Source organism: Amia ocellicauda, unplaced genomic scaffold (genome assembly GCF_036373705.1).
Source record: "Amia ocellicauda isolate fAmiCal2 unplaced genomic scaffold, fAmiCal2.hap1 HAP1_SCAFFOLD_116, whole genome shotgun sequence".
NCBI classification, from domain to species: Eukaryota; Metazoa; Chordata; class Actinopteri; order Amiiformes; family Amiidae; genus Amia; species Amia ocellicauda.
The window spans coordinates 91,015-100,000 of record NW_027102681.1 but is presented as its reverse complement, the minus strand read 5'-3'; the positions used below and the strand labels follow the sequence as shown (position 1 = coordinate 100,000).

General features: G+C 43.4%; 7 non-coding genes across 7 annotated transcripts; all 7 read left to right on the top strand.

Moving 5' to 3' along the window:
* Window positions 1-842: 842 nt before the first annotated feature.
* Window positions 843-961, top strand: LOC136721498 (5S ribosomal RNA). The gene has a single exon (XR_010806043.1). It is a non-coding gene; the product is annotated as a 5S ribosomal RNA (ribosomal RNA).
* Window positions 962-2,027: 1,066 nt separating this feature from the next.
* On the top strand, window positions 2,028-2,146 carry LOC136721525 (5S ribosomal RNA). Its single transcript, XR_010806067.1, has one exon. It is a non-coding gene; the product is annotated as a 5S ribosomal RNA (ribosomal RNA).
* A 1,055-nt stretch (window positions 2,147-3,201) lies between these two features.
* Window positions 3,202-3,320, top strand: LOC136721421 (5S ribosomal RNA). The gene has a single exon (XR_010805974.1). It is a non-coding gene; the product is annotated as a 5S ribosomal RNA (ribosomal RNA).
* Window positions 3,321-4,375: 1,055 nt separating this feature from the next.
* On the top strand, window positions 4,376-4,494 carry LOC136721477 (5S ribosomal RNA). The gene has a single exon (XR_010806024.1). It is a non-coding gene; the product is annotated as a 5S ribosomal RNA (ribosomal RNA).
* Window positions 4,495-5,549: 1,055 nt separating this feature from the next.
* Window positions 5,550-5,668, top strand: LOC136721463 (5S ribosomal RNA). Its single transcript, XR_010806011.1, has one exon. It is a non-coding gene; the product is annotated as a 5S ribosomal RNA (ribosomal RNA).
* Window positions 5,669-6,723: 1,055 nt separating this feature from the next.
* On the top strand, window positions 6,724-6,842 carry LOC136721497 (5S ribosomal RNA). Its single transcript, XR_010806042.1, has one exon. It is a non-coding gene; the product is annotated as a 5S ribosomal RNA (ribosomal RNA).
* A 1,055-nt stretch (window positions 6,843-7,897) lies between these two features.
* On the top strand, window positions 7,898-8,016 carry LOC136721493 (5S ribosomal RNA). The gene has a single exon (XR_010806038.1). It is a non-coding gene; the product is annotated as a 5S ribosomal RNA (ribosomal RNA).
* The last annotated feature ends 970 nt before the right edge of the window (window positions 8,017-8,986 follow it).

Below are 8,986 nucleotides of genomic sequence, written 5' to 3'. Positions count from 1 at the left end.
ACACAATTACAGCAACACAAAAAGGAACTCCACCGGGCAATGTTCAGTGTTCACAAGGAGCCTCATTCAACACGCACGGTTCCAATCCCATTCATGCAAAGCACGAAAGTGTAAAACTTGGGAACATACTTGAGAGCAAAGATCACATTCAATCTCATTCAAGGCACGGATGTGAATGCAACGGGATGAAATTACTGAAATGATGCCTGCCCTCGAACTGTGATGATGGACTACCCGACTCGCCAATAATATTGGGTTCTGGTGTATTGAAATACAGGAGCTGCTGGATTTGTGTGTTTTCTTACCCCCTCACCATAGTTTGTCAAATGTTTAAACAACTGAACTTATATTCAAGGTTTGTTTCTCTTCATATGTTTTACTGGTTTACATTTGTCTCAGCAACCTGTTGAATGATTCTTCTGCTTTCAAAACAAAATGACAACAGGATGAATGCACACACTTGAAAATATAATACATGCAATGTTATGCATCATAGTGATGCAACCTCCTTTCAGTTTCATACTGCATGTCAATTGAAATCCTTACTGAAATGCACACCTTCTCAAGATTGCGCTTGACTGGCGTGTCAGGCACTCAATTACAGCTGTTTTATCAAGACAATGTGTTCGTTTTGTAAAATATAGTTCCGGTCTGGTGTGGCACCCCAGCTAACGCACAACGTTGCCACAACGTTGCCACAACGTTTCGTGTTAGCAGGGACTGTCTGCGGCGCGCTGGTGTGTCCCGGACTTTAGAGTAGAGAGACAGTTCATTTGCAAGTATCAGCGGCAGAAACGGATATTGCCTTCCCTTTAAGTAGAGCGTCAGGGACAGCCTCCCTGGCTTACGGCCATACTAGCCTGAATACGCCCGATCTCGTCCGATCTCGGAAGCTAAGCAGGCTCGGGCCTGGTCAGTACTTGGATGGTAGACGGCCTGGGAATACCAGGTGCTGTAAGCTTTTGCATCTTTTACACACCAGAGGGCGACAAATCACGAGTTTTAACTTTGGATACACGCAATTTCATCATTATTTCAGATTTGACTTCCCCAAATACACAGGCATACAATAGATCTTGTTCTCCAACGTAAACGGTCCCTAGTAACTAGGGTACATTCGTAAATAAATTGAGCATCATGGCTAGAAGTGACTAAATGTTGCCTAATCTTTCTCATCGAGAAATGACACAATTACAGCAACACAAAAAGGAACTCCACCGGACAAAGTTCAGTGCTCACAAGGAGCCTCATTCAACACACACGGTTCCATTCCCATTCATGCAAAGCACGAAAGTGTAAAACTTGGGAACATACTTGAGAGCAAAGATCACATTCAATCTCATTCAAGGCACGGATGTGAATGCAACGGGATGAAATTACTGAAATGATGCCTGCCCTCGAACTGTGATGATGGACTACCCGACTCGCCAATAATATTGGGTTCTGGTGTATTGAAATACAGGAGCTGCTGGATTTGTGTGTTTTCTTACCCCCTCACCATAGTTTGTCAAATGTTTAAACAACTGAACTTATATTCAAGGTTTGATTCTCTTCATATGTTTTACTGGTTTACATTTGTCTCAGCAACCTGTTGAATGATTCTTCTGCTTTCAAAACAAAATGACAACAGGATGAATGCACACACTTGAAAATACAATACATGCAATGTTATGCATCATAGTGATGCAACCTCCTTTCAGTTTCATACTGCATGTCAATTGAAATCCTTACTGAAATGCACACCTTCTCAAGATTGCGCTTGACTGGCGTGTCAGGCACTCAATTACAGCTGTTTTATCAAGACAATGTGTTCGTTTTGTAATATATAGTTCCGGTCTGGTGTGGCACCCCAGCTAACGCACAACGTTGCCACAATGTTGCCACAACGTGGCGTGTTAGCAGGGACTGTCTGCGGCGCGCTGGTGTGTCCCAGGCTTTAGAGAAGAGAGACAGTTCAACTGTAAGTATGAACGGCAGAAACGGATATTGCCTTCCCTTTAAGTAGAGCGTCAGGGACAGCCTTCCTGGCTTACGGCCCTACTAGCCTGAATACGCCCGATCTCGTCCGATCTCGGAAGCTAAGCAGGCTCGTTCCTGGTCAGTACTTGCATGGGAGACCGCCTGGGAATACCAGGTGCTGTAAGCTTTTGCATCTTTTACACACCAGAGGGCGACAAATCACGAGTTTTAACTTTGGATACACGCAATTTCATCATTATTTCAGATTTGACTTCCCCAAATACACAGGCATACAATAGATCTTGTTCTCCAACGTAAACGGTCCCTAGTAACTAGGGTACATTCGTAAATAAATTGAGCATCATGGCTAGAAGTGACTAAATGTTGCCTAATCTTTCTCATCGAGAAATGACACAATTACAGCAACACAAAAAGGAACTCCACCGGACAAAGTTCAGTGCTCACAAGGAGCCTCATTCAACACACACGGTTCCATTCCCATTCATGCAAAGCACGAAAGTGTAAAACTTGGGAACATACTTGAGAGCAAAGATCACATTCAATCTCATTCAAGGCACGGATGTGAATGCAACGGGATGAAATTACTGAAATGATGCCTGCCCTCGAACTGTGATGATGGACTACCCGACTCGCCAATAATATTGGGTTCTGGTGTATTGAAATACAGGAGCTGCTGGATTTGTGTGTTTTCTTACCCCCTCACCATAGTTTGTCAAATGTTTAAACAACTGAACTTATATTCAAGGTTTGTTTCTCTTCATATGTTTTACTGGTTTACATTTGTCTCAGCAACCTGTTGAATGATTCTTCTGCTTTCAAAGCAAAATGACAACAGGATGAATGCACACACTTGAAAATACAATACATGCAATGTTATGCATCATAGTGATGCAACCTCCTTTCAGTTTCATACTGCATGTCAATTGAAATCCTTACTGAAATGCACACCTTCTCAAGATTGCGCTTGACTGGCGTGTCAGGCACTCAATTACAGCTGTTTTATCAAGAGAATGTGTTCGTTTTGTAATATATAGTTCCGGTCTGGTGTGGCACCCCAGCTAACGCACAACGTTGCCACAACGTTTCGTGTTAGCAGGGACTGTCTGCGGCGCGCTGGTGTGTCCCGGACTTTAGAGTAGAGAGACAGTTCAACTGCAAGTATGAGCGGCAGAAACGGATATTGCCTTCCCTTTAAGTAGAGCATCAGGGACAGCCTCTCCGGCTTACGGCCATACTAGCCTGAATACGCCCGATCTCGTCCGATCTCGGAAGCTAAGCAGGCTCCGGCCTGGTCAGTACTTGGATGGGAGACCGCCTGGGAATACCAGGTGCTGTAAGCTTTTGCATCTTTTACACACCAGAGGGCGACAAATCACGAGTTTTAACTTTGGATACACGCAATTTCATCATTATTTCAGATTTGACTTCCCCAAATACACAGGCATACAATAGATCTTGTTCTCCAACGTAAACGGTCCCTAGTAACTAGGGTACATTCGTAAATAAATTGAGCATCATGGCTTGAAGTGACTAAATGTTGCCTAATCTTTCTCATCGAGAAATGACACAATTACAGCAACACAAAAAGGAACTCCACCGGACAAAGTTCAGTGCTCACAAGGAGCCTCATTCAACACACACGGTTCCATTCCCATTCATGCAAAGCACGAAAGTGTAAAACTTGGGAACATACTTGAGAGCAAAGATCACATTCAATCTCATTCAAGGCACGGATGTGAATGCAACGGGATGAAATTACTGAAATGATGCCTGCCCTCGAACTGTGATGATGGACTACCCGACTCGCCAATAATATTGGGTTCTGGTGTATTGAAATACAGGAGCTGCTGGATTTGTGTGTTTTCTTACCCCCTCACCATAGTTTGTCAAATGTTTAAACAACTGAACTTATATTCAAGGTTTGTTTCTCTTCATATGTTTTACTGGTTTACATTTGTCTCAGCAACCTGTTGAATGATTCTTCTGCTTTCAAAACAAAATGACAACAGGATGAATGCACACACTTGAAAATACAATACATGCAATGTTATGCATCATAGTGATGCAACCTCCTTTCAGTTTCATACTGCATGTCAATTGAAATCCTTACTGAGATGCACACCTTCTCAAGATTGCGCTTGACAGGCGTGTCAGGCACTCAATTACAGCTGTTTTATCAAGACAATGTGTTCGTTTTGTAAAATATAGTTCCGGTCTGGAGTGGCACCCCAGCTAACGCACAACGTTGCCACAACGTTTCGTGTTAGCAGGGACTGTCTGCGGCGCGCTGGTGTGTCCCGGACTTTAGAGTAGAGAGACAGTTCAACTGCAAGTATGAGCGGCAGAAACGGATATTGCCTTCCCTTTATGTAGAGCATCAGGGACAGCCTGCCCGGCTTACGGCCATACTAGCCTGAATACGCCCGATCTCGTCCGATCTCGGAAGCTAAGCAGGCTCCGGCCTGGTCAGTACTTGGATGGGAGACTGCCTGGGAATACCAGGTGCTGTAAGCTTTTCCATCTTTTACACACCAGAGGGCGACAAATCACGAGTTTTAACTTTGGATACACGCAATTTCATCATTATTTCAGATTTGACTTCCCCAAATACACAGGCATACAATAGATCTTGTTCTCCAACGTAAACGGTCCCTAGTAACTAGGGTACATTCGTAAATAAATTGAGCATCATGGCTAGAAGTGACTAAATGTTGCCTAATCTTTCTCATCGAGAAATGACACAATTACAGCAACACAAAAAGGAACTCCACCGGACAAAGTTCAGTGCTCACAAGGAGCCTCATTCAACACACACGGTTCCATTCCCATTCATGCAAAGCACGAAAGTGTAAAACTTGGGAACATACTTGAGAGCAAAGATCACATTCAATCTCATTCAAGGCACGGATGTGAATGCAACGGGATGAAATTACTGAAATGATGCCTGCCCTCGAACTGTGATGATGGACTACCCGACTCGCCAATAATATTGGGTTCTGGTGTATTGAAATACAGGAGCTGCTGGATTTGTGTGTTTTCTTACCCCCTCACCATAGTTTGTCAAATGTTTAAACAACTGAACTTATATTCAAGGTTTGTTTCTCTTCATATGTTTTACTGGTTTACATTTGTCTCAGCAACCTGTTGAATGATTCTTCTGCTTTCAAAACAAAATGACAACAGGATGAATGCACACACTTGAAAATACAATACATGCAATGTTTTGCATCATAGTGAAGCAACCTCCTTTCAGTTTCATACTGCATGTCAATTGAAATCCTTACTAAAATGCACACCTTCTCAAGATTGCGCTTTACTGGCGTGTCAGGAACTCAATTACAGCTGTATTATCAAGACAATGTGTTCGTTTTGTAAAATATAGTTCCGGTCTGGTGTGGCACCCCAGCTAACGCACAACGTTGCCACAACGTTTCGTGTTAGCAGGGACTGTCTGCGGCGCGCTGGTGTGTCCCGGACTTTAGAGTAGAGAGACAGTTCAACAGCAAGTATGAGCGACAGAAACGGATATTGCCTTCCCTTTAAGTAGAGCGTCAGGGACAGCTTCCCTGGCTTACGGCCATACTAGCCTGAATACGCCCGATCTCGTCCGATCTTGGAAGCTAAGCAGGCTCGGGCCTGGTCAGTACTTGGATGGGAGACCGCCTGGGAATACCAGGTGCTGTAAGTTTTTGCATCTTTTACACACCAGAGGGCAACAAATCACGAGTTTTAACTTTGGATACACGCAATTTCATCATTATTTCAGATTTGACTTCCCCAAATACACAGGCATACAATAGATCTTGTTCTCCAACGTAAACGGTCCCTAGTAACTAGGGTACATTCGTAAATAAATTGAGCATCATGGCTAGAAGTGACTAAATGTTGCCTAATCTTTCTCATCGAGAAATGACACAATTACAGCAACACAGAAAGGAACTCCACCGGACAAAGTTCAGTGCTCACAAGGAGCCTCATTCAACACACACGGTTCCATTCCCATTCATGCAAAGCACGAAAGTGTAAAACTTGGGAACATACTTGAGAGCAAAGATCACATTCAATCTCATTCAAGGCACGGATGTGAATGCAACGGGATGAAATTACTGAAATGATGCCTGCCCTCGAACTGTGATGATGGACTACCCGACTCGCCAATAATATTGGGTTCTGGTGTATTGAAATACAGGAGCTGCTGGATTTGTGTGTTTTCTTACCCCCTCACCATAGTTTGTCAAATGTTTATACAACTGAACTTATATTCAAGGTTTGTTTCTCTTCATATGTTTTACTGGTTTACATTTGTCTCATCAACCTGTTGAATGATTCTTCTGCTTTCAAAACAAAATGACAACAGGATGAATGCACACACTTGAAAATACAATACATGCAATGTTATGCATCATAGTGATGCAACATCCTTTCAGTTTCATACTGCATGTCAATTGAAATCCTTACTGAAATGCACACCTTCTCAAGATTGCGCTTGACTGGCGTGTCAGGCACTCAATTACAGCTGTTTTATCAAGACAATGTGTTCGTTTTGTAAAATATAGTTCCGGTCTGGTGTGGCACCCCAGCTAACGCACAACGTTGCCACAACTTTTCGTGTTAGCAGGGACTGTCTGCGGCGCGCTGGTGTGTCCCGGACTTTAGAGTAGAGAGACAGTTCAACTGCAAGTATGAGCGGCAGAAACGGATATTGCCTTCCCTTTAAGTAGAGCGTCAGGGACAGCTTCCCCTGCTTACGGCCATACTAGCCTGAATACGCCCGATCTCGTCCGATCTTGGAAGCTAAACAGGCTCCGGCCTGGTCAGTACTTGGATGGGAGACCGCATGGGAATACCAGGTGCTGTAAGCTTTTGCATCTTTTACACACCAGAGGGCGACAAATCACGAGTTTTAACTTTGGATACACGCAATTTCATCATTATTTCAGATTTGACTTCCCCAAATACACAGGCATACAATAGATCTTGTTCTCCAACGTAAACGGTCCCTAGTAACTAGGGTACATTCGTAAATAAATTGAGCATCATGGCTAGAAGTGACTAAATGTTGCCTAATCTTTCTCATCGAGAAATGACACAATTACAGCAACACAAAAAGGAACTCCACCGGACAAAGTTCAGTGTTCACAAGGAGCCTCATTCAACACACACGGTTCCATTCCCATTCATGCAAAGCACGAAAGTGTAAAACTTGGGAACATACTTGAGAGCAAAGATCACATTCAATCTCATTCAAGGCACGGATGTGAATGCAACGGGATGAAATTACTGAAATGATGCCTGCCCTCGAACTGTGATGATGGACTACCCGACTCGCCAATAATATTGGGTTCTGGTGTATTGAAATACAGGAGCTGCTGGATTTGTGTGTTTTCTTACCCCCTCACCATAGTTTGTCAAATGTTTAAACAACTGAACTTATATTCAAGGTTTGTTTCTCTTCATATGTTTTACTGGTTTACATTTGTCTCAGCAACCTGTTGAATGATTCTTCTGCTTTCAAAACAAAATGACAACAGGATGAATGCACACACTTGAAAATACAATACATGCAATGTTATGCATCATAGTGATGCAACCTCCTTTCAGTTTCATACTGCATGTCAATTGAAATCCTTACTGAAATGCGCACCTTCTCAAGATTGCGCTTGACTGGCGTGTCAGGCACTCAATTACAGCTGTTTTATCAAGACAATGTGTTCGTTTTGTAAAATATAGTTCCGGTCTGGTGTGGCACCCCAGCTAACGCACAACGTTGCCACAACGTTTCGTGTTAGCAGGGACTGTCTGCGGCGCGCTGGTGTGTCCCGGACTTTAGAGTAGAGAGACAGTTCAACTGCAAGTATGAGCGGCAGAAACGGATATTGCCTTCCCTTTAAGTAGAGCGTCAGGGACAGCCTCCCTGGCTTACGGCCGTACTAGCCTGAATACGCCTGATTTCGTCCGATCTCGGAAGCTAAGCAGGCTCGGGCCTGGTCAGTACTTGGATGGGAGACCGCCTGGGAATACCAGGTGCTGTAAGCTTTTGCATCTTTTACACACCAGAGGGCGACAAATCACGAGTTTTAACTTTGGATACACGCAATTTCATCATTATTTCAGATTTGACTTCCCCAAATACACAGGCATACAATAGATCTTGTTCTCCAACGTAAACGGTCCCTAGTAACTAGGGTACATTCGTAAATAAATTGAGCATCATGGCTAGAAGTGACTAAATGTTGCCTAATCTTTCTCATCGAGAAATGACACAATTACAGCAACACAAAAAGGAACTCCACCGGACAAAGTTCAGTGCTCACAAGGAGCCTCATTCAACACACACGGTTCCATTCCCATTCATGCAAAGCACGAAAGTGTAAAACTTGGGAACATACTTGAGAGCAAAGATCACATTCAATCTCATTCAAGGCACGGATGTGAATGCAACGGGATGAAATTACTGAAATGATGCCTGCCCTCGAACTGTGATGATGGACTACCCGACTCGCCAATAATATTGGGTTCTGGTGTATTGAAATACAGGAGCTGCTGGATTTGTGTGTTTTCTTACCCCCTCACCATAGTTTGTCAAATGTTTAAACAACTGAACTTATATTCAAGGTTTGTTTCTCTTCATATGTTTTACTGGTTTACATTTGTCTCAGCAACCTGTTGAATGATTCTTCTGCTTTCAAAACAAAATGACAACAGGATGAATGCACACACTTGAAAATACAATACATGCAATGTTATGCATCATAGTGATGCAACCTCCTTTCAGTTTCATACTGCATGTCAATTGAAATCCTTACTGAAATGCACACCTTCTCAAGATTGCGCTTGACGGGCGTGTCAGGCACTCAATTACAGCTGTTTTATCAAGACAATGTGTTCGTTTTGTAATATATAGTTCCGGTCTGGTGTGGCACCCCAGCTAACGCACAACGTTGCCACAATGTTGCCACAACGTGGCGTGTTAGCAGGGACTGTCTGCGGCGCGCTGGTGTGTCCC